Source organism: Mustela nigripes, chromosome 14 (assembly GCF_022355385.1).
Source record: "Mustela nigripes isolate SB6536 chromosome 14, MUSNIG.SB6536, whole genome shotgun sequence".
Lineage (NCBI taxonomy): Eukaryota > Metazoa > Chordata > Mammalia > Carnivora > Mustelidae > Mustela > Mustela nigripes.
In genome coordinates this window covers 7,428,965-7,448,228 of record NC_081570.1, presented here as the reverse complement: position 1 = coordinate 7,448,228, position 19,264 = coordinate 7,428,965, and the positions used below count along the sequence as shown (strand labels likewise).

Sequence of the window (19,264 nt, the reverse complement as noted above, 5' to 3'; positions counted from 1 at the left end):
GTGGGAGCTCAGCTGACAGCCACACACAGGCAGCGGGAGGCCAGAGGGGAGCACGGCCAGCGCAGCGGCTTTGGTGAAGCCGAGGGGCCTGGCAGGCACCTGGCACGCGGCCTACTTGGCTGCCCCCTGTCCAGGGTCACCAGGCTGCCCCAGGCAGCGACTTGGTCAGCCCGCTGTCTTAACACGTTCCCTCTGCGTCCATCTGGAGCTCCCTGGCCCACTCGGGAAGGCTACCCCACCTGCAGGGGAGCCCACGTCCCCTCCTTCCAGGGGACCGCGGGCATCCAGGGTCCCTGCCTGGGACAGCCACCTGTGTGTCTGAGAGAGCCGCCCCTCCTCAGCCCTCTATGGGCTTCCTCCGGGCCAACATGTGGTCCCCATTACTCCTGAATTCCCCCAGATTTACAACACATTAAGTAATTTGTAGGTTATTTCAACTCCAATCTGCCAAAGTTGAGAAAATCAAAATGAAATTCAAACCACAAGGGAACTTCAAAGAAAGAGGAAGATGAGAACACTGGAGTGCAGTTCTCTCCCCCAGGTTCCCCTGGATCCTCGTACGGCTTCCTCTGGGGGGCCCCACCGCCCGTCTTCCTCTACTTCCCCCTCCTTGCCTGGGTACCCCCCTCTAGATAGGGCAGTGACCCCTGTTTCCCCTCTGAGTGTGGATGCGGAAGTCCAGGAGCGGGTTGGGGGCTTATGTTAGCTGGTGTTTGGGGCCAAGGAGAACCCCCCCACACATACACACAGACCCACAACTGATAGCCCCAAGCTCCCCACTGCTGATTGGGTTATTCTGGAGCTCCAAAGCCTGTCTCTGCTTTTCCAGCCCATTTTGGGGGACTCTGCGCCCGCCCTCACCCAGCTCCCCGTGTGCCTGGGACAGCTGACAGCTGGTAGGTACCACCTGGCCCCTCCATTTAATAGCTCAGGTTACCTTATTTTGCTTTCTACCCTTTAAAACAGCCTTGTAAATAAGCAAACACTCGGTGCCAAGCACCTTCGGCACTTCGCCAGGCTGGTAAATATTTTAGTAGTGACTTGGTAACAGTTGTGTTCACTTTGATTTCCTCAGAAAGGTTCTTGGTGCTGGGGAGGGGGCCGCGGCTCTGGGAAATGATTTGCTGGTTATTTATAGTCCGGCTCTGACCATGTGGCCCTTGCTCTAACCCCGTGGATTGTGTGCTGGGGTATTTTTAACGTTAGTATGGCGTTGACGTTCTACCCTTTACAGCTAGATGGGGGGACGCTTCTACCTCTCTGAAAGTGACCCAGGGTGAAAGAGCTCCTAGGTCTCAGATTGAGAACAGATTCTAGACTCTTCCCTACCAAGAACCTGAATGATCTGGGAGACCCTAGGAGACACCAGGATTGGGGCTGACCCAGGCTGATGTGGTTTGGACTTGGTGAGAACCCCGAGGTCCTGGAAAAAGAGGGCTATGGGGAAGGAGGTACATGAAGCCGAGGCCGTGCTGGACGGGGTGGCCACCTGCGGCAGCTGGTGTAAAGCAGACTCGGGGAGCAGCCACATTGCGGATGGAATTTAGGGGAAATGCAACCAGCAGACAAGTTTCCTAGGCTTCTGGCTCTGGACCCATACCACTTGGGGAGAAAAAGTGGGAGACGGGGCCGAGGAAGACAGAGGGAGGGAAGGTGCTTCCAAGTTGGTGCCCTGGGGTCCTGTCCTTCCCGGACAAGGGCACCTGTGAAGGGCAGGTCCTCTCTGCCCTGTGCCAGGAAGCTGGTCTAGCTTGACCCGGATCCAGTAATCATGCCTTCCATAGGTCAGGCTGCCGTGTCCAGCTGGGCGTGTGCTGCTCCCAGGCTGGGCACCGGGGGAAGGGTGAGCCAGTGGGCTGGGGGGCAGGCGTCTGACCTTAACACGATGCTCAGAGCCACGGCCGTGTACTCCTTTGTTTTATGGGAAGGTTTACTGGACAGATGGGTTGGTTTTAAAGGGATTCTAAGTCATGGCACCGTGAGACCATATCGCTGTTCCCCACACCCCAGTGCCCCACTGGCTGTGCCTGGGAGCGCCTGTGGGGTGGACATATGCAAAGTCGGAACAAGGCCTGTCCTCTCTCACCGGGCCAGTGGTGGAGAACAGACCAAGGGGAAAGCGGGCACTTCCGGCCGGGGGAGGGAGAGGCTCAGTGTTCTAGAAGACCCTTTCTTGGGTTCCCCACTGGCCGGTGGGGCGGTCCCGCCTGGGGTGTACGGGCAGAGCACTCTCCAGCTGACCAGCCCACCTGCTGCCACTCCCCAGCCGCCTGCCCTTCCCCCTTTGGCTCCTGGCGCCATGATGCGCGCCTCCCGTCTGCGCCCACGCACACCCCATTGGTGCTGAGCCGCCGTGGGCGCGAGTCAGGTGAGCGGCAGACGGAGTGGCAGACCCAGCTCACCTCCTTCCCCGCAGGACTGGTGCCAGGGCCGCGGTCTTCCCGGAAGGCTTCCAAGCTCCCCCGCACGGCATCCTGTTGAGCCTGTTCCTGGGGTGCGGGGGCAGGCCTTTTGGGGGGAGAGTGTCTGCCCTGCGCTGCCCTGGCGCCAGCTCTTCCTGGAGGCCCATGTCGGAGTTGCCGGAGGCAGGCAGCTGGGCCAGGGCAGGAGCGGGGGACGTCGGGGATGGGAGTCAACTGGGATGGAGCCACCTCCCTGTCGCCGCCACCGCGGCCCAGGCCAGAGACAACTGCAGAGCCCTGGGCAGATGTGTGTTGGTGCCCACTAGGTGGCTGTGGCTTCAGTGGCCCTCAGGGGCACTTGACCTGCAGGAGGCCCACAGAGTCCCTTGCTGTGTCCTCAGCTGTGCCCAGCACTCAGCGGTGCTCAGGGACCCACATCGCTCTTTGGCCTTGCCCACCCTGGCTCCCCAATCCCTGTTCTCAATGTCCTTGGGAACTCGGTGGGGTTCTAGGGAGGAGGCAGGAAGATAGTAGAGGCCTTCTGAGTGTCCAGAATGTTTGAGCCCAAATGGCAAGAGACCAGCCTTCCAAGCTCCTGAGCCACAAGGCAATGCTCTCTGGTCTTCCCTGGTCCACTGGCCCCTTGTGTGGGGAGAAGTGCACCACACCTGGAACCCTCTTGTTCTTCACCTGGTATCTTGAGCAAAAAAAAAAAAAACAAAACTGTCTTTACCATTTCCGTTTGGCCTTTGGTAATAAGGATGCCCGTCACCACTCATTCCCTTCCCCATTCCCTCTAAAAGAAAAGGAAGTCCCATGTCCTCCTGAGGGGTCTAAGTGGCTTGGAGGTGCCTGGGCTGTGGCAGCTGACCCACCCCCTTCAGTGAGGTCACCAGGTGGGGGCTGACATGCAGATGTCTGCCTAGCTGGCGTGTGTGCCCAGGCATTTCAGACATTTCCGTAGACTCCCTGTGTCATCTAAGGGAGGGTGCCATGCCTCAGTTTCCCCAGGTGGCTTCTCTCAACAAGTGCTGTGAGAAATATATCTGGAGAAGCAGGAGAAGAGAGTTGGGGTTGGGCATCTGCAGGACCCAAAGAAGCTCCCACTCCTTCCTCTAAAAGCTTCCTAGCAGGAGGGAGTAGAAAGCAACAAAGCACCTGGCCAGGAGTGGGGCAGAAAGGTGGCCTGCCTGAGGCCCGCCCCAGCCTATCAGACCCAGCAGACCCCCAGCCTCCCGCTCCCCGGTTTGCAGGCCAACACCTGAGCGAAGCGCACATAGGAAGGGAGAACCACTGGCAAAGTCCTGTAGAAGGTTAGGGTCACCGGCCGCCCCGTGGGACCAGAAGCAGGCAGCTGGCCCCAGACATAGGTCTGGTGGGGAGGGGCCACACAGACGGGCAGCCGCTCTGCCCTGCTTCTCCCGGATGCCTACGTGGATGAGTCCTGGTTTCGAGCTCCCTGAGAGCCAGGAATGGAGGAGATCCTATGAAAATGATGATATGTGACAATCAGTCACAGCAATTAGTGTTTTGGTTAACAGGCCTTTTTTGTTTTCTCTCACCCAGACAGAATGTCACAAATAAATCCTCTCCTGCATTTGCATATTAATTGGATCGGAGACGTCAAGCATCTTTCATTAAAGAAAATGATCTGCATATTTGGAGACATAAAATAGTTATTTTGATGGGTTTTTTTTTCCTAAGATCAGGGGGTGGGGGAGGTAGGTGATGGGTGCAGTAGAAATTGAGGTAGAGTGAAGGCAAGCCAACCCCTCTGTCTGAGTTAACCCTGTGCGGGCTGGAGTCCTGGGCCAAGCTTGGGCAGAAGATCATTAATATGTAAATCAATCCAGGAGACCAGGGGCCCCAAGGCATCTCGGAGTGGCCCAGGAGCCCGACTTGGCCTCTGTGCAAAAGGGACCCCTATCAGAGATGTGGGCAAGGAGGTAGGGTGCCATCCTGACTATCGTCCCGGGTGCGTTTCCCAGGGGCAGGGAGTAGTGGGCAGAGGGCGTGGTTCAGTGCCCACCTGTGTCTTGGGGATCTTGGCTTTCTTTGCCCAGCTCTGTCCCCCCTACCACCTTGACCTCTGGGTCAGCTGCTTCTCTGGCCTCTTGCTTTCCTTTCCCCTTGGCTTACCCATCTGTGCCTCCTTTCTGGCATGCTCTCTGACCTCGGGCTTCCCTGCGCCTGCCATCCTTCCTGTCCCCACATGGAAAGTTTTCTGGGGGCAGCAGAAGCAAAGCCTGGAGTCATTATCACAAGCACTCACTCGAAATAACCCAGAAAGCTGCTGGGCCCATATTAGGGCATGAGTTCCCCAGGAAAGCTGAGTGAAGGTAGAGTTTTTGATAGGCAAATGTGACTCCCAGAGAGTCAGCCTGGTTCCCCCCCCCCCACCTTCAACTCTAGGTCCTTGTGGGCTGGGCAGGCACCAGGGACAGCCTCCTCTAGACATTTCAGAGCTCCCCTGGACTCTTGGAGGAGCGCAGCAGTGAGTCCAGTCAGCAATATCAGATTTGCTCCCCAGTCTCTCTGCCCTCACTGGGCCTAAAGCCACAATCCCTTGTGTTTAGGTGATGATGATGATGATGATGATGATGATGGTGACAATGATGACAAGGTTGATTGCCACTACTTTTTGCACCTAGGAAATGTGCAGACACTTGGCTAAGCGTGGCACTCGTTGTCTCCCCGAATCATCACTGCTACTATCAGCCCGTGCATTTGATAGATAAGGAAACTTGACCTCAGAGGGACCGGATAAGGTGCCCGTGGGTGCCATCAGGGTTCACAACCTCAGTGACAGCCGCACTCTTCACACAAGCCTGTGGGACCTCTGGGCCGTGGGGACCAGTGGGGTCTGGCTCCTGGTTTGACGGCAGCTGACTATAATTCCCACATATGAAATCAGAGGACGTGGGTTGAGACTCTGTCTCAGCACTGCTGCCTCCTCTCACCCCGCCGAGAGAGGCCGGCCCGTGTTCACAAGACTTGCAGGGGGCTGACTGCTGGGGGTTCTGTGGGCCCCTGAACCGGAGGGGTCTGTTCCAGGCCCACCTATGCTCCTGGTGTGCGGTTTTGCTTAGAACTATGAAGTGCCCACTTACCCTGTTCCCACACCCTGCTGGTCCTTGCCATGCAGGGCCCTGGGCTCTTGGGCTCCCTAGGGATTGGGCTGGCCCTGAGGGCGTGGTCAGCTCCCTGGCTGAGCTGAGAAGCCACTCACCTGTGCAACTCCCCCCACCCCACCCGAAAAGCAGGCCAGCCTCTCCTTACACCCTGAGGTGGGCCCGAGCATCCAGTGGAAGGCTATTGGGTTGGTGTTGCCTGCCCCACAGTGCTGCTTCTAGGGACCCCTTCTCCCAAGCACCCAGATTCTGAATGTTTGGTGTGTGCAGCCTTGGGCCATCACCTTGAACTTCAGGGTTCTTTCGTTTTCACAGTCTTCCTCTACTAACCATGGTGCTTGGGCAGAAACAGTGCTCCTGGGTCTGGGGGGAAGGTACAGAGGTATGGTAGAAAGAAGCAGGGCTTTTCATTCAAAATGAATCAGCCTGGACACTGGCCTGGCTGTTTTTTTGAGCTGTGTACCTTGGGCAGGATTTCTCCCCTTGCAAAGAGGGGGCAGTCATTCTTCCCAAGGAGTAATCTGGCTCATCTCTGTTGAGGGCCCAGACATGGGCCTGGGATAAGACAGACACCCCACACATGCCAGCTAAGGGGGCAGGTGCTTGGGTCTACTGCCCACTCCTCAGGAGGTTGGGACTTTGGAATGGAAGCGATCATTTCCCAAAGGACCTGGCAGCTTTGCCCAGCTTGTTCCTTTTTCTCTCTGGCCATCAGCAACTTTGTCAGCATGTGTTTCCGGCAGGGCAGATGGGGATATCTCGTGGCCCTCAAATTTGGGGTTCTTGGAGAAGGAGCATTGGGTGCCCTCCTTGAAGAGCCCGCGGACAGGCTGGGTGTTTTATGGAGTCTGGGGGAGTCCTGCAGCAGCGTATCTGTTAAATGCCAAGAAGCCAAGTTGGTTTAATATGATTGTAGCTGCTGCTTTGATAAATCAAAATAATTAAAAATAATAAATTTGATTCCTCAACCAACAGGCTGTGTGTGGGCGCAGGGCCTGGGCTGCCGAGCTAGGGCCAGGAGGTGGGAGGGGGCCGTGGGACACAGGAAGGCCTGTCTTTGTGGGATCATAAACGAGAAGGTAGACGTGAGCTTGGCAAATCAATTAGGGGAAGAGGGTCTTTCACTCCACAGAGCTGTTGGCCAGCCTGGGCTGGAGCCCCTGCTGGGGCCTGCCACTGGCTCTGTGGCCTTGGGCCAGCCTCGGTTTCCTCGTCTGTCCCCCACCGCATGGGGCAGTGGGAGGAGTCGAGCCTGATGTGAACGCCGGTCAGCCCTACATTGAGTGGGGTCCAGTGGCCCCTCTTGGTCTTCCTTTTACAACACTTTGTCACTACCGTGGCCCGGGCACCCCCTTTTGGCAGTGCCATGGCCAGGGCACTCCACCTTGGTACTCCTGGGGCACCCCGTCTTGGGCAGCACCACGGCCGGGGCACCCCTTTTGGTACTGCTGTGGGCACAGTGACTGGACATGTTCATGTCAACTGAGCAGCCTTGCTGGTCCGGCAGCTCATCAGGACCTCTTCCTCCAGCTGCCGGCTGTTGTCCTAACACAGGATTGTTCTGTTTATGAGGACGTCCCCTGCTGTAGGACCTTTCTATTGATAGCTTCCTTCTGCTTCCAGAGTTGGGGCAGGAAGTACATGCCACTCCCTGCAGACCCGGGTCCCTGGTCTGGGTGCCGGCCGCTCTGACATGGGTGGGTGGGTGGGAGTCGGAGGGGGCAACTGGCCCCTTGGCTTCCACCCTGCGCCCTCTCCCCGACCCCCCTCCACATCCTCAGGCGCTCTATTTGGTGTCTGATCCAGAACAGCCGGGGCAGCTGGAAATCTGAACTGAGTGGAGGGGGCAGGGGCCGGTGGGGCGGGAGGGACAGGGTGTCTGTCTCTTTAAATGCACTTTGTGTCAGTGTGATAAGGAATTTGATGGCTTTATCAGAAATACCAAAGCTTTATTTAGCAGGGTGAGGCTCACACCACTCAGCTCCACACAATCCGCTGATAAATTGCAAAAAAGAAAAAACCCAACATCTCACCAACACCCAGCATGGCGAGGGAGAGAAGGCCAGGCGGGCAGGAGGGCAGAGGAGCCAACTTGGACTTCTGGGGGGCTGTGGAGCTGCACGGGGTGGGGGGGCTGGTGGGAGCAGTGGGAATTGCAGGCGCTTTCTGGAAAGTGCTAACAGGCAGGTGTTCTTCCATTCTCCACCGGTGGCCTTTGTAGATGTTTCTGGTTTTTGGCAAAAGTGCAAGAAGTATCTTCATTCTTCCGGGGAAAGGGCTGGTGAAAGAGACCTTTCGTTCTCCTTGGCCGCTTCTATCTGTTCCTCCTGTCCCTCTGCCATCCCAACCCAACTCAGTCTCTAGGTGAATCCTTCGAGCTGAGCTGGTGAAGGCAGAATGCAGGAGAGACCCTCAGGCATGGCAATTTGCAACTCTGGAAAGGGGGTCCATCCGTCCGCATGGCCGAGGAAGCAGGGGAGGGGAGGATCCCTGCCCAGGGTCAAGTCTCTGCCCAGGTCACAGGAGGAAGCTGGAGGCGCTTTGGCAGGCCTCGCCTACTGCAACATTCCAGGACTTTCCAAGCTCTCTGCCAGTTGGGTGGCTCTGGGGGAGCCCCCTATCCTGGCCACTCGAGATTTCTGTACCTTCTGGAGGGGCAGCAGAAGGACAGAACGACATTTCCACTTCGGTCTCTTCCTCCTCAAGCCTTCTCTCTACACCCTGTATGTTTCTTCTTGCCCCTTTCTCTCGGGGAATCCCTCCCTGAGCTGGCTTTCTGGCTCAAGGACTGCCCCTGTCCTCCCCTTGCACTCAGCTCCATGTGCACCTTTCGGTGTGAGCAGATGGAATTTAAGTTGCAGTCCCTACGACACCTCTGTGTGTGTTCTCTGAAGGTTGGGCCTACTCCGACTCCTTCCAGAAACGGAGGCAGGTACCACCTCTCTGGGTCCAGATGAGAGCCACGTGGAGAGGAGTGAGTTAGGTGCTGTGTGTAGTAAAAAGGAGGCACCTCTGTTTCTGCAGCTTCCTGGGGACTGTCCTCCGCCCAGCTAGCACCGCTCCCTCGCTGCTGAGCCCCTCACCCCTTTCTAGCGGTGTCATGGCCTGGCAGAGCTAAGGGATCAGGGTGGTCACCACAGGCCCTGCCTATCCCCGATCCATGGCTGCCGCAGCCCCTTTTCTCTACCCAGTGTCCCTCTCAGTGCCTCAAGGGGTTGGTTGAGGTGGGGACATCACTGCTCACATAGCTGTCCCCAAACATGGCTAAAGGGCCAAGGCTTCCAAGGGCCCTCCTAACTGGGTGGAGGCTGGCTGAGGCCAGAAGATCCTTCAGGAGCAGTTGTGGGGAACCCAAAGTCAGGCTGACCCAAGGCAAGGGGAGGCAGAGTTTAAGAACAGCTCTGCCCTAAGCACCCTTCACCTGGAGCCGAGGAGGGGCCGTGCCTGTGTGCTCTCTAGAGGCAGTTTCCCAGAGGTCACCTGGCCAAGGTGAGGCCAGCCAGGCCGAGTGCCGCTACAGATAGTGGAGCCCCAGGATTAGCCCACTGCCAGGAGAGGGGAAATGCTGGGCGGAGAAACAGGGGAGCTTGGAGGAGAGGGGGGAGCTGAGCTGGCCAGGGAAGGGCAGAGGGTGGAGGAAGCTGTGGAAAGGCCGCAGCGGGGAGACAGACAGGAGGAGTGAATGGAAGTGACAGGGTCAGGCCAGACCTTTGTCCTCCAGCCTGATTAGAGAGTCTGCCCTGGATTTCTGAAACTTTGGGATGTTGTCGGACAAACTGAAGCTTAATTCTGTCAGAGCGCTAGGGAGATTAGAATTGACATCCCGGGAGCACATTCCTGGCTGGGCAGAAATCCAGCCCCCGCTGGGAAAAACCTGTGAAAGCATGGCCAGCCCAGGGGCGGTGGCGGGGGTGCCCATCAGGCCCAGTGGCCACCTCAGCCCTGTGGGCTGGAGCCAGGAGCCTTTGGGAGGCCGGGCTGTGTCGCCGGAAGCCTCAGACCCAGCGGACACAATGGAAGTGCAGCAGAGCCCCTTCTGGGTCTAAACCCTGGTTGTAGGCCTCTGCCTAGTGGTGCCACCTTGGGGAGAAAGCTTAATTAAGTTGGTTGAACCTCAGTTTCCGCATCTGTAAAATGGGACAAGTCTGCCTGAATTTTCCTGTCCTTTGATGTTGAAGGCGTAGCCTTGGGAAGGCTGAGAGGAGGGGGTCAGTCTTCCCTGGCTGAGCTCCCCAGTGCTGGGCGGACCCGGGGAGTGCCATTTCTGCAGGATGCTGCGGCATGCCAAGCCAAGGTGCCCACCCCTGCACCCAGGAAGGCTCTTCCAGCAGCCAGTCCCATCAGCCGTGAGCAGCCCGCAGTACCTCTGTGCCCTGTGTGTCTAAGAGCTCCCAGGAAACCCCCTCAAACCAAGTGAGCCCAAGCAAGTGACGCAGGCCTGCCCTGCGGCAGTATCCATCCCATCCAGAACGGTTCCTCTCAGACCAGGAGATGGGGTCGGAGGACCCGAGTGAGGGCAGAGCACCTTAGCCCCAAACCAGGCTGTTTGTGGAAGAACAGAGTACCCCTCCTCACTTCCCTTCTGATTCTAATGACTTCTAAATATTGGTAAATATTTTGGCTAATGCAGGCTCTCATGGCAGAGAGCAAAGCCGTCTGCAGTTCAGGACCTACAAATTATTTATTAAAGATCTGAGATGCGGCGCAATTATGTGGAAAGAACCCCCAAAATTAAATAAATAACTAACAAAATAAATAAATAACAGCCACACTGGCCGCTCGCAGGCTTGGGGAGCTGCATACATGATTGCCGTCTTGATGAACTCCCCCCGGATGTAATGAGCTGATTTTCTGCTGTTAATATTGCATCTGCTGATGAAGGATTCGTTAGGATAATGGAACGAAGCTAAAATATAAATGACTCCCTGTCAAGAAGCAGCTTTTGTTTGTTGATCTCCTGACAGTTCCCGGGCCAAGGCAGGGGTTTCCGGGCGCACACGCATTCAGGATGCGGGCAGGAGGGCGGGGCGAGGGCTCGGGGGGCTGCCCCCAGGGCCCGGCGCTCCCGATGTCCCAGGCTTTCCCTGCCAGGTGGAACCCCATCCTTCGGTGGGGGGGGGGCCCTTAGCCCTGTGGGTGGGGAAGTCCTCGATCCAGACCCTCCTTCCCCGCCCAGAGGGCAGCGTGTCGTGTCGCACCAGGCATCTGAGCAGAAGCGGAAGTCATCGGGGGAGCCTGGCAGAGGCTGCTGGCCAAGGCCATGTGCATTGGGCTCCGCTCACCAGACTGGACGCTCGCGTGTTCGCAGGAACCGGAGCATCCGGGATACAGAATCCTGGGCTCAAGTGACGTAGGCTGCTGGGAGGCCCACCCCTGGAGCCACCTTCGCCTTTCCACATTGTCTTTTTTCCCCTTGGCGGTCATAAACCGCATCTCGCAGAGGCCTAGGAAGTCCCTGGGCAGGGGCGCCCGCCATTCTCGAGAATAAGGGACCGTCTGAGTTGTGACAATTGACCTTGTAACACCCAGGCTGAGCCGCCACCCAGGGGCCATCTTTCTCCTTTCTCAAGCTGCCAGGACTGCTTCTGCCACCATTTCTTTGGCTTTCTTCTTTTACCTCATTGAGATAAAAGGGACGTCCCCTAAAATTCACCATCGTCACTATTTTAAACCGTATGATTCAGTAGCATTAAGCACCTTCACGGTGTCGTGCAACCCTCACCAACATCCAGTTCTGGGAATTGGTCGTCACCCCAGACAGAACCCCATGCCCGTTAGCGGCCACTCCCCAGTCCCCTTCGCCCTACCCCTGCCAACCACCCACCTGCCCTCTGTCCCCATGGATTTCCGGCTCTGGATATTCCACGTACTCACAATGGGACGATCCGAGCCCTCTGTGTCTGTCTTCTCTCCCTTAGCACGTTCTCGGGGCGCGGCCACACTGGGTGTGTCTGAGGACCCCGTTCCTTTCTACGGTTGCCCGATATTCCGCAGCGTGGTTCGCCCCACCCTGTCCATCCCGTCATCCGCTGGTGCACGTTTGGGCTGCTGTTTGCCTTTGGGCTCTTGTGAGGAGAGCATCTGTGAATGTCCGTGTCCAAGTTTACTTGGGTCCATGTTCCATTCTTTTGGGCTTATACCTGCATCTCCCCGCAGCCTCTTCCAGGCGGGGACCCTGAAAGGTACGAACAGGGAACGTAGCTTGAGCACTCCCCCCGGTGTGGGACCAGAGTGTGGCGCGTTTTTTCAGCAAATCTTGGCCACAGCCGTGAGCACAGAAGGTCCGTGAGGACTGTCTTTGGTTTCCCACAGTTCTCTAGGCCTAGGACCGTATCCAGCCTGTGTTGCGTACTCAGGGGAGACTCAGGGAACCAACTGCCTTTGAGGTGGGCACTTCTGCTCCTACTTTTCATTAAAGGAGCTGAGGCCTGGAAAAGGTTAAGCAGGCTGGCCTGCCAGACCCCATGGTTATAAGTGACAGAAGCAAGATTGTAGTTCCTCCACCCTGACTCTGCTCTCGCTCCCATGTGCTGGATGTTTTTCCTTCCACATGCCTAGCACCGCACCCCATGCACACCATATGCACTCCCTGAATTTCTAAGACCACTACAGAGCAGGGGACAGAGAGAGAGATCTAGGGTCATTTCACTTGGCAGAGGGGCTGGGCGACGCCCAGAGCAGGTGTTGTCTTTCTGTGCATCTATGTGGCAGAATGTGACCGTCTTTCCAAGGAGGCACTGCCTTACCCTCATTGAGCTCTGAGCTGGCAAGGACTGGATTGGACATTGCCGAGCACTCTTCCCAGGAAACTTTCTTGCTGATGGTCTGGCCAGAATGACTCCTCGCCTTGACCTTCGAGGCTCTCAGATGGGGAAGCACGTGCAAACCCCGCTACCAAGCTGGCTCCCTCTGAGTAGGGAGAGGATGTGCTCCACCAGGAAGACCTCAGACAGTTCTGCCTTCAATGATCAGGCAGGGCCTCTGGGAAATGGAAAAGTGTCTTCCTCTCGTGGGGTCTCAGGAGGGGTGGGGAGGCTGGCTCCTCTTCTGGAAGCCTGAGTATCAGGCAGGGGCCTCCCATCCCATCACGGGCTGATCACATCACAAGCCAGCATTTCTGAGACAGGAAGAAGAGAAACGGCAAGCCAGGAATGGGGATTTTCAGGGCATCCTCCGGCAAAGGGACCAAGGCCTGGGCAGGGAACGTGTAAGGCGGAGAGGGTGAGCGAGAGGCCCTGGGGCTGGTGGGAGTCAGCTGAGTACTTTCGTGCTTTTCATTTATGTAATTATTAAACATATTTCTTGAGCCAAGACTTGACAGATCAAGGTGGGAAAACCCCTTTCTTGCCCCAAAACGACCGGACCCTCTCTCCCTGTTGACCCTGTACAGATTTTTCAGGATTCTGGCCAAATTCCAGCCCAGAGTGTTTGGAAACCAGTTCCCCACTCTCCCCACCCCCAGAACCCATCCAGAGACCTGCTCAGACTCCTGGTGCTGGGGGGCCCACCTCCTGCCTGCCTTGGGGTGTTAGGTCCCTTTCCCTAAGAGGGGACAGATGCCTGCTGGATTGTGCAGAGCCCTTGGACCCCTCTTTGTCCTGCTAACCACTGTGTAAAAGTTTCAGGTTCCTTTGACCTTTCCGTTTTGCTTGGTTACACTGCGGCTGTCCCATTGACCCACATCCCCTGGCCTGTTTGCGGGGTAACTGCTCAGCCCCTGCCTGCCTGTGGCCTTTCTCTCCCTGGCAGAACTTTCCATTCTTTCTTTTCTCCCCCTCTATTCCTCCCTGCCTCTCTCTCTCTCTCTCTCCCTCTTTCACTCTTTTAACATGGTTTTCCTAAAAAGTTTTTTAATCAATCAAATTTGAGGCAGAAAATAGGTTTTGTCACGCCTGGTCCCGGGGTGGTGTGGCTCTCACTCAGGCTCCTGACAGCTCCTCAATGCAGGAAGGAGGCCAAACAGAATATTTCTCGGGGAAAGTGCCCGTTTCCATGACACTGCCCCTTGTCTGTGCTGCCCCCCTCCTCAAGCTGCCGGCTGACATGGCCTCAGCTCCTGTGAAAGGGCCGTGGAGAGGGTGTGTGTGAGGATGGGGGAGGGGGCAGGGGACGCATTGGGGGGGGGGGGTAGATGGGGGCCGACAGCTGCCCCGAGCCGCCATGGCCTGAGAGGGTTGGGGAAGCAGGTAGGGGCGGCAGGGGCCGAGGAGCCTGGCCTGGGGCTGCATAATCAGCAGAGCCTCATACATATGGTGCTGGGGAGCTGTGGGGGAGACACTGCGAAGCCAAGTCCGGGATAGTCGGTGGCTCCAGCCAGAGGGGACTACAGCTGGGTGAGGCCTCCTCAGGTCCCGGCGTGCTGGGCACGGCAGCTTCCTCACACTTCCCTCTGCCCCTTCCCTCCTCGCCTTGCCTGTCCCTCCGTCTCCTCACCGGAGGCAGCCCCCCTCCATAGCTCTGGCCTCCATCCAGCCCGCCTTCCACCCCAGGACTCCTTGGGCCCCGAGGAGCCTCTAGTGCCCCCCCCCCCCCCCGCTACCGCCCCCGCCCCAGAGCTCCCCACTGGCCCGCAGGGGTCTCCCCTCTCCTTCCCATTTCCCTCTCCCCCTTCCCCTCTCAGATGTCCACCTTCTCCCTCTCTTCCACTCTCCTCACTCGCTTTTATAATTAATGATTAGTTTTAATTGGTTTGCTTAGGCAGCCTGACAGCAAATTAACAGAAGCCAGCCCAGGGCTGCCAGGCTCGGGGAGAGACCACCGCACTCCTGCATTGGCCGGGCGAGGGCAGGCCAGGCGGAGCCGGTGGGGGGGCCCGTGGGCCGGCCGGCCGGGCTCCAGGAGCACCGCGCTCACAGCCAGGGCCGGGCCGCACCGGGCGCGCAGTGGCCAATGGGGAGAAGGCAATGGACTCTTGGCACACGAGGCACATAACTGGCAACTTTCTCTGGGCACTTCTGTTCTTCTCCTCCTCCTCACACCCCTCTCGTGTTCTCATTCACAGATGGTGTCGTCCACATCTGCGGAATGAGGGCCAGGTATAAGGGGAGGCCAGGGGCCCTGCCTTCAGACTGGGGTGGGGCTGGCTTGAGTGGGCTTCCCCCCGATCCTCACTCGGGCCACGGGCCAGTGGGGTTAGCGGCTTGACACCTCTGGGGCCAGGCTTCTGCTTTTTCACATGGACAGGAGGGATCCAGTCTTCCGGCTGTTGGTCTGGTTAACTCAGCTGCCTGCCTCCCTCTGGAAGCTCCAGGACCTGGTTCTGTATCTGATTTCCCGGGCACCTCGACCCAGAACGCAACCTTTCGGTCCTCAGTTTTCCGGTTGGAGTATTTAAGAGAAAGACCATCGGATGGGTGGATGGGCCAGAGGGGCAGTGGCGGACAGCTGGCAGAGAAGAGACGCATGGGCCATGATCCCTGAGCACGCGTTACTTTTCTTTCTCGGTCAAACCTCGAGCTTCCTGCTCTACTCTGTGTTTTCGCACACTGTGTCTTTTCCCTGGCCTTGTAGAAGCCCTTCCTGAGCCCCAGCGCTCTTCTGATCCTCTGCGGGGCCCTGAGGGTGCCTGGCCACTAGCTCACACAGGCCAGACCAGACATCAGGGACAGTGGGGGTGCAAAGAGAGACAGGAGGAGATGCCTGGGAGCAAGGGGGGGTAGGGGGGAGGAAGAAAACAGAGAAGTTGAACTTCTCAAGCTCCCCCTGGGGTTCCAAAACGCACCCAGCCGCCCCACTGCTCCTGTCTGCCAGGCCACCTGCCCCAGGGCCTGTGAGAGGCGCCACCTCAGGTTGGGGCTCCACGGGCAGCATCCCTGCCCCTCCCCCTTCCTCCTCCCCCCCCCCCCCACTCCCCCCCCCCCCCCCCCACCCCCGGGCCAACTCCCGCAAAGTTTCCTGTGATTGTTGTGTGCGATCGGATCTGCAAGTTGCTCTCTAAGCTTCTTGTCACATTTTGACTTAATGAAGTGCAACTGCTGAGGGATTTGGGTTCAGAGCTCCGGCCTCCCTCGCTGCCTTGTTGTCAGAAAACAGGGGTGGTTGGGGACGGCAACACCGTGCTGCAAGTCGTTATCATTCCGGTCAGTCTGTTTAACACAAAATTAAACAAAGAACTAATTAGTGCCTCATGAATTAATAAATGCACAGTTGCAGGGGAGGATGGGAGGGGAGAAAAAGGTGGTGGAAGGGAGATACTGGAGTTACGGGGTTGGGGGGCTTTGGGGGTTCAAGGGAGGCTGGCCAGGGCACCCGGAGAGATCTCAGGCAGCAAGTGTGGGATGGACGCACGGCCGGGTTCTGACAGCCAGGTCTGCCCAGAGTCTCTCAGCCGAGGCCCAGCTCTCCAGCCCCCGCCCTGCGGCCCCGCCCTGCTCGGCCTCTGTGTCCCCCAGCTCCCTTCTCTGGCCTCTTGCTCTTTCCACTCTCCTACCTCAGAGCCCCCCCTTCCTCTCTACTGCCCCCTATCTCAGTGGACCCCTGGCCTCTCACCCTCTGTGTCGGGTGGGCCTAGGAGGCACCCCTGGGGGAGGGGGGCAGCCTTCCCAACAGCCCAGCGTGCCCCAGAGCCCTGTGCCTGGCAGGGTGGGTTCTGCCTGGGTAGGCCCCTCTGCCCAGGCAGCTCAGCCAAGGCCACGAAAGCTGGCAGAAGACCCAGCCCTCCTTAGGAGGACTTGTCAAGTACAATTAGCATTATCTGTCTAAATATGTCCTGGGAAAGAGAGGGCAGGCAGCAGGACTGGGTGGCATTCCGGGAGCCCTGTACAAGGTCACCTCATCTCTTGCAATCCCCCCAATCTGATTTGGGGATTACACAGCCTAAGGAAATTGGTGTTATTCCTCTTGCATCATTGATAAGCCACAAGTGAGGGAGTGGGGAGGAAAAAACGTAATAAACAGAAAAGTCTTCCCGAGTAGGGGTAGGGTTCTGAGGCCTCGGGGCCGGAGGGTGGAGGTGGGAGTCGGGGTGGGGACTAAGGGCTCCTTGGGTTTTTTATCCACATCAGGAGTCTGTCTTCCCAAACTCAACTCCGGGCAGGAGGGTCTGAGCCTGGCAAGCTGGGCTGAGTTATATGTTGGCTAAAGATCCTCTCCGTTGTTGGACCATGTCCCTTTCCTTACATGGGCCCCTAACGTGGGCCCCCGGCGTGGGTGGGTTCGTCTCCTTGGTAGGACCTCAAGGTAGAAGGTACTGTCCTAGTCTGTTCCTGGGAGGTGAGGCTTCTGGGTGATGTGGCCCCTGGTCCATCTTTGCCCTCTGTCTCTCACTTCCAGTAGTGAACAGCTTGCCTTGTGGCGTTTTTATTCCCAGGGGCTGGGGAAGAGAGTGAAGGCATGGGTGCTGCTGTGCTCTGCCGTCCCAGGCCCCTCAGTTTACCACTGCACCCCGCTCCCCGGCCACCAACAGACTTCTATCTCTGTCTCCGCAGACAGGTGTGCAGTAGGGTGTGACTGTTCCCTCTTTGGTTAGGGGTGTGTCCTGAGGGCCCTATTTCCCCTGGCATCAGCTCCCACTGCTTTCTGAACTTTTTCAAATTTTGGTTGGAATATACTTAAATGATCCAGAATCCATTTTTGACCCCCTTTGCCAGTCCTGGAATATCAGCCCCTTGGCCCGTCGTGTCAGGGAGTCCTTGGGCACACAGCAGGATGGAGGGCACGCACTAGGCAGTTGCGGGCATCCTGCCTTCAAAGACTAACCGGCCTTTTTTTCTCTCCCTCCCCAGGATGAAGTGACGCCCCTACTGTTAAAGAGGAGCCTCTAGGACCCGCTGCGAGGTAAGGCCGAGACCCTCCCCCGATATGCTGTCCTGTCTCCTGCACTGGAGAGCTGGTGCTGGAGTCACTCAGGGCCGGGTCCTGTCCTGTGGAGTACCCAAGGGGGACTGGGAAGATGGAGACAGGATCGGAGCCACACTGCCCATTTGAACCTGGCCAGAAACAATAGCCCTGTAGGAACGTGTCAGATTGGCTTGTAGGCTGGAAATGGGCCAGGGGCTCCTGGTTAGTGGACTGTGGGCATGGAATGTGTTCGAGGTGGTGTGGGGCAGAGGCCTCCCTGGTGCCTGGGTTCGGTCACCCGTCGGTGCCAGCCCCGGTTCTGCACAGCACCGTCTGCCCACTGTGGCAGCCTCTGCCGGCTACCTCTGGAAGCTCTGCTTCTAGCTCTTGGGGAGCCTCATGGACTTGAAAGCCCTAGAACTCCAGCCCTGCCTCTCTCCTTGAAGCTGCAGGTCCCCGGTGGCCTCCCCCCCCTCTCCGTGAGTGGCCGGTAGGGAGGAAGCCGTAGATCCTGAGCCCAGATCTTGCTGCTGACCTGCCCTTCCCAGACCCGGGGGCTTCCCCCGTCTGGCTGGGCCTTCACAGGCTGTCTCAGTCGTCCCCCCCCCCCCCCCGCCAGTGGCTCGAGGAACCTCGGGGGCCACCGGGCCTCGGCCCCAGGCAGCGCAGTGTCAGAGGTGACCGGTGGAACGCCAGTGTTATGTAAATAGCGGGACCCGCCCGGCGGGCGAGCTGGCTGGCTGCAGCCATCCATCATCCTGGCTTGGCGGGGCGGGGGACAGACAGGGCACCGTGCGCCTGGCTCCAAACCTGTTTGTTTTCCCTTTGTCTCCCGCATTTCGGGCCTGGCTGTGACCGGCTCCGGGTTTTGTCCTGCTGGCCCCCTCCCCCGGGAGGATGGGGGGAAGGGAGGAGATTCGTGCGGCTCCCACCGCGGCATCCCTTTCGGACTTCAAAGGCTCCCCCAGCATTGTCTGTGCCTGCGGGCAGTGGCCCTGAAAACGTGATCAGAGGCGGCCGGTGTAGGGCAGGCCCGGCCCGCGCCCTGCGCTCTCGCTGGGGCCCGGAGATTCCTCCCTTTGCCGCCAGCTCCACCCTGGTTACAGCCGTACTCCCCGGGCCTCTCTCCTCGCCTTCCTCCCCCTGGCGTCCCCTCTGGCCAGCCTGGCCCTCCGCTGCCCACTCCCATCCCCTCTTTGCCGTAGCGTAATGCCTCTCTTGTGGTGTCGAGACTCCTAGAATGTAGAGAGCTCCAAGTCACCACCGCCTGCCCCTGCGTATCATCCATGAGGATCCGAAGCCAAGTGAAGGGCTTCTGGGCAGGCTGGGTGCCAGACCCGTTTCGGGGACATGGGGTTTCCCCTGTCAGCACCTGTTCTTTCTCTTCTTTTAATCTATCCTCTGCTGATCATGAGAGCCTGACTTCCACCTGAGGCCTCTGCCCAGCCCTTCCCTCCACTCTAGGCAAGGTCCAGATCAGATACTCCTGTCCCCAAGCAGCGGGACAGCATCCTGGATCTTGAAAATCAGCCCTCGGTGCTTCTATTCTCTGGAGGCCCACTGCCTGTATTTGTAAATAAAGTTTTATTGGTGCATAGCCACACCCACTCATTTGCATATGGGCGTGGCTGCAGCTTACTGTACAGTGGCAGAGCTGAGCAGCTACAACAGAGAGCATTTGACCCCCAAAGCGTAAATACTTTCTAAGCCTTTATGAAAAAAGATTGCTGTCTCTTGACCTCTGCTCTTTTTTTTTTTTTAACTGGCAAAATATACCTAAAGTGAAAATTACCACCGTAACCATTTTTAAGTGTAGCGTCTCCTGGCGTTAAGTCCATAGCATTGACTGTCACCCGCCGTGTGCTCTTGTCTTCCATGGGATTGCTCCAGGGGGTTCCAGCAGTGGTGTGGGAGCCCATCCTGGGGGCTGTGGGCTACTTGGCAGACCTGGTC

At 57.9% G+C, this 19,264-nt stretch overlaps 1 protein-coding gene across 2 annotated transcripts in view; it reads left to right on the top strand.

Annotated features, from left to right (window-relative positions):
• Positions 1-19,264, top strand: part of CASZ1 (castor zinc finger 1) — a 143,974-nt gene that overhangs the window by 63,050 nt on the left and 61,660 nt on the right. For both annotated transcript variants that reach the window (XM_059375427.1, XM_059375428.1), the window contains one exon: positions 17,257-17,308. The gene's annotated coding sequence lies outside the window, so the exon portion shown is untranslated. The remainder of the gene's footprint in view (positions 1-17,256; positions 17,309-19,264) is intronic.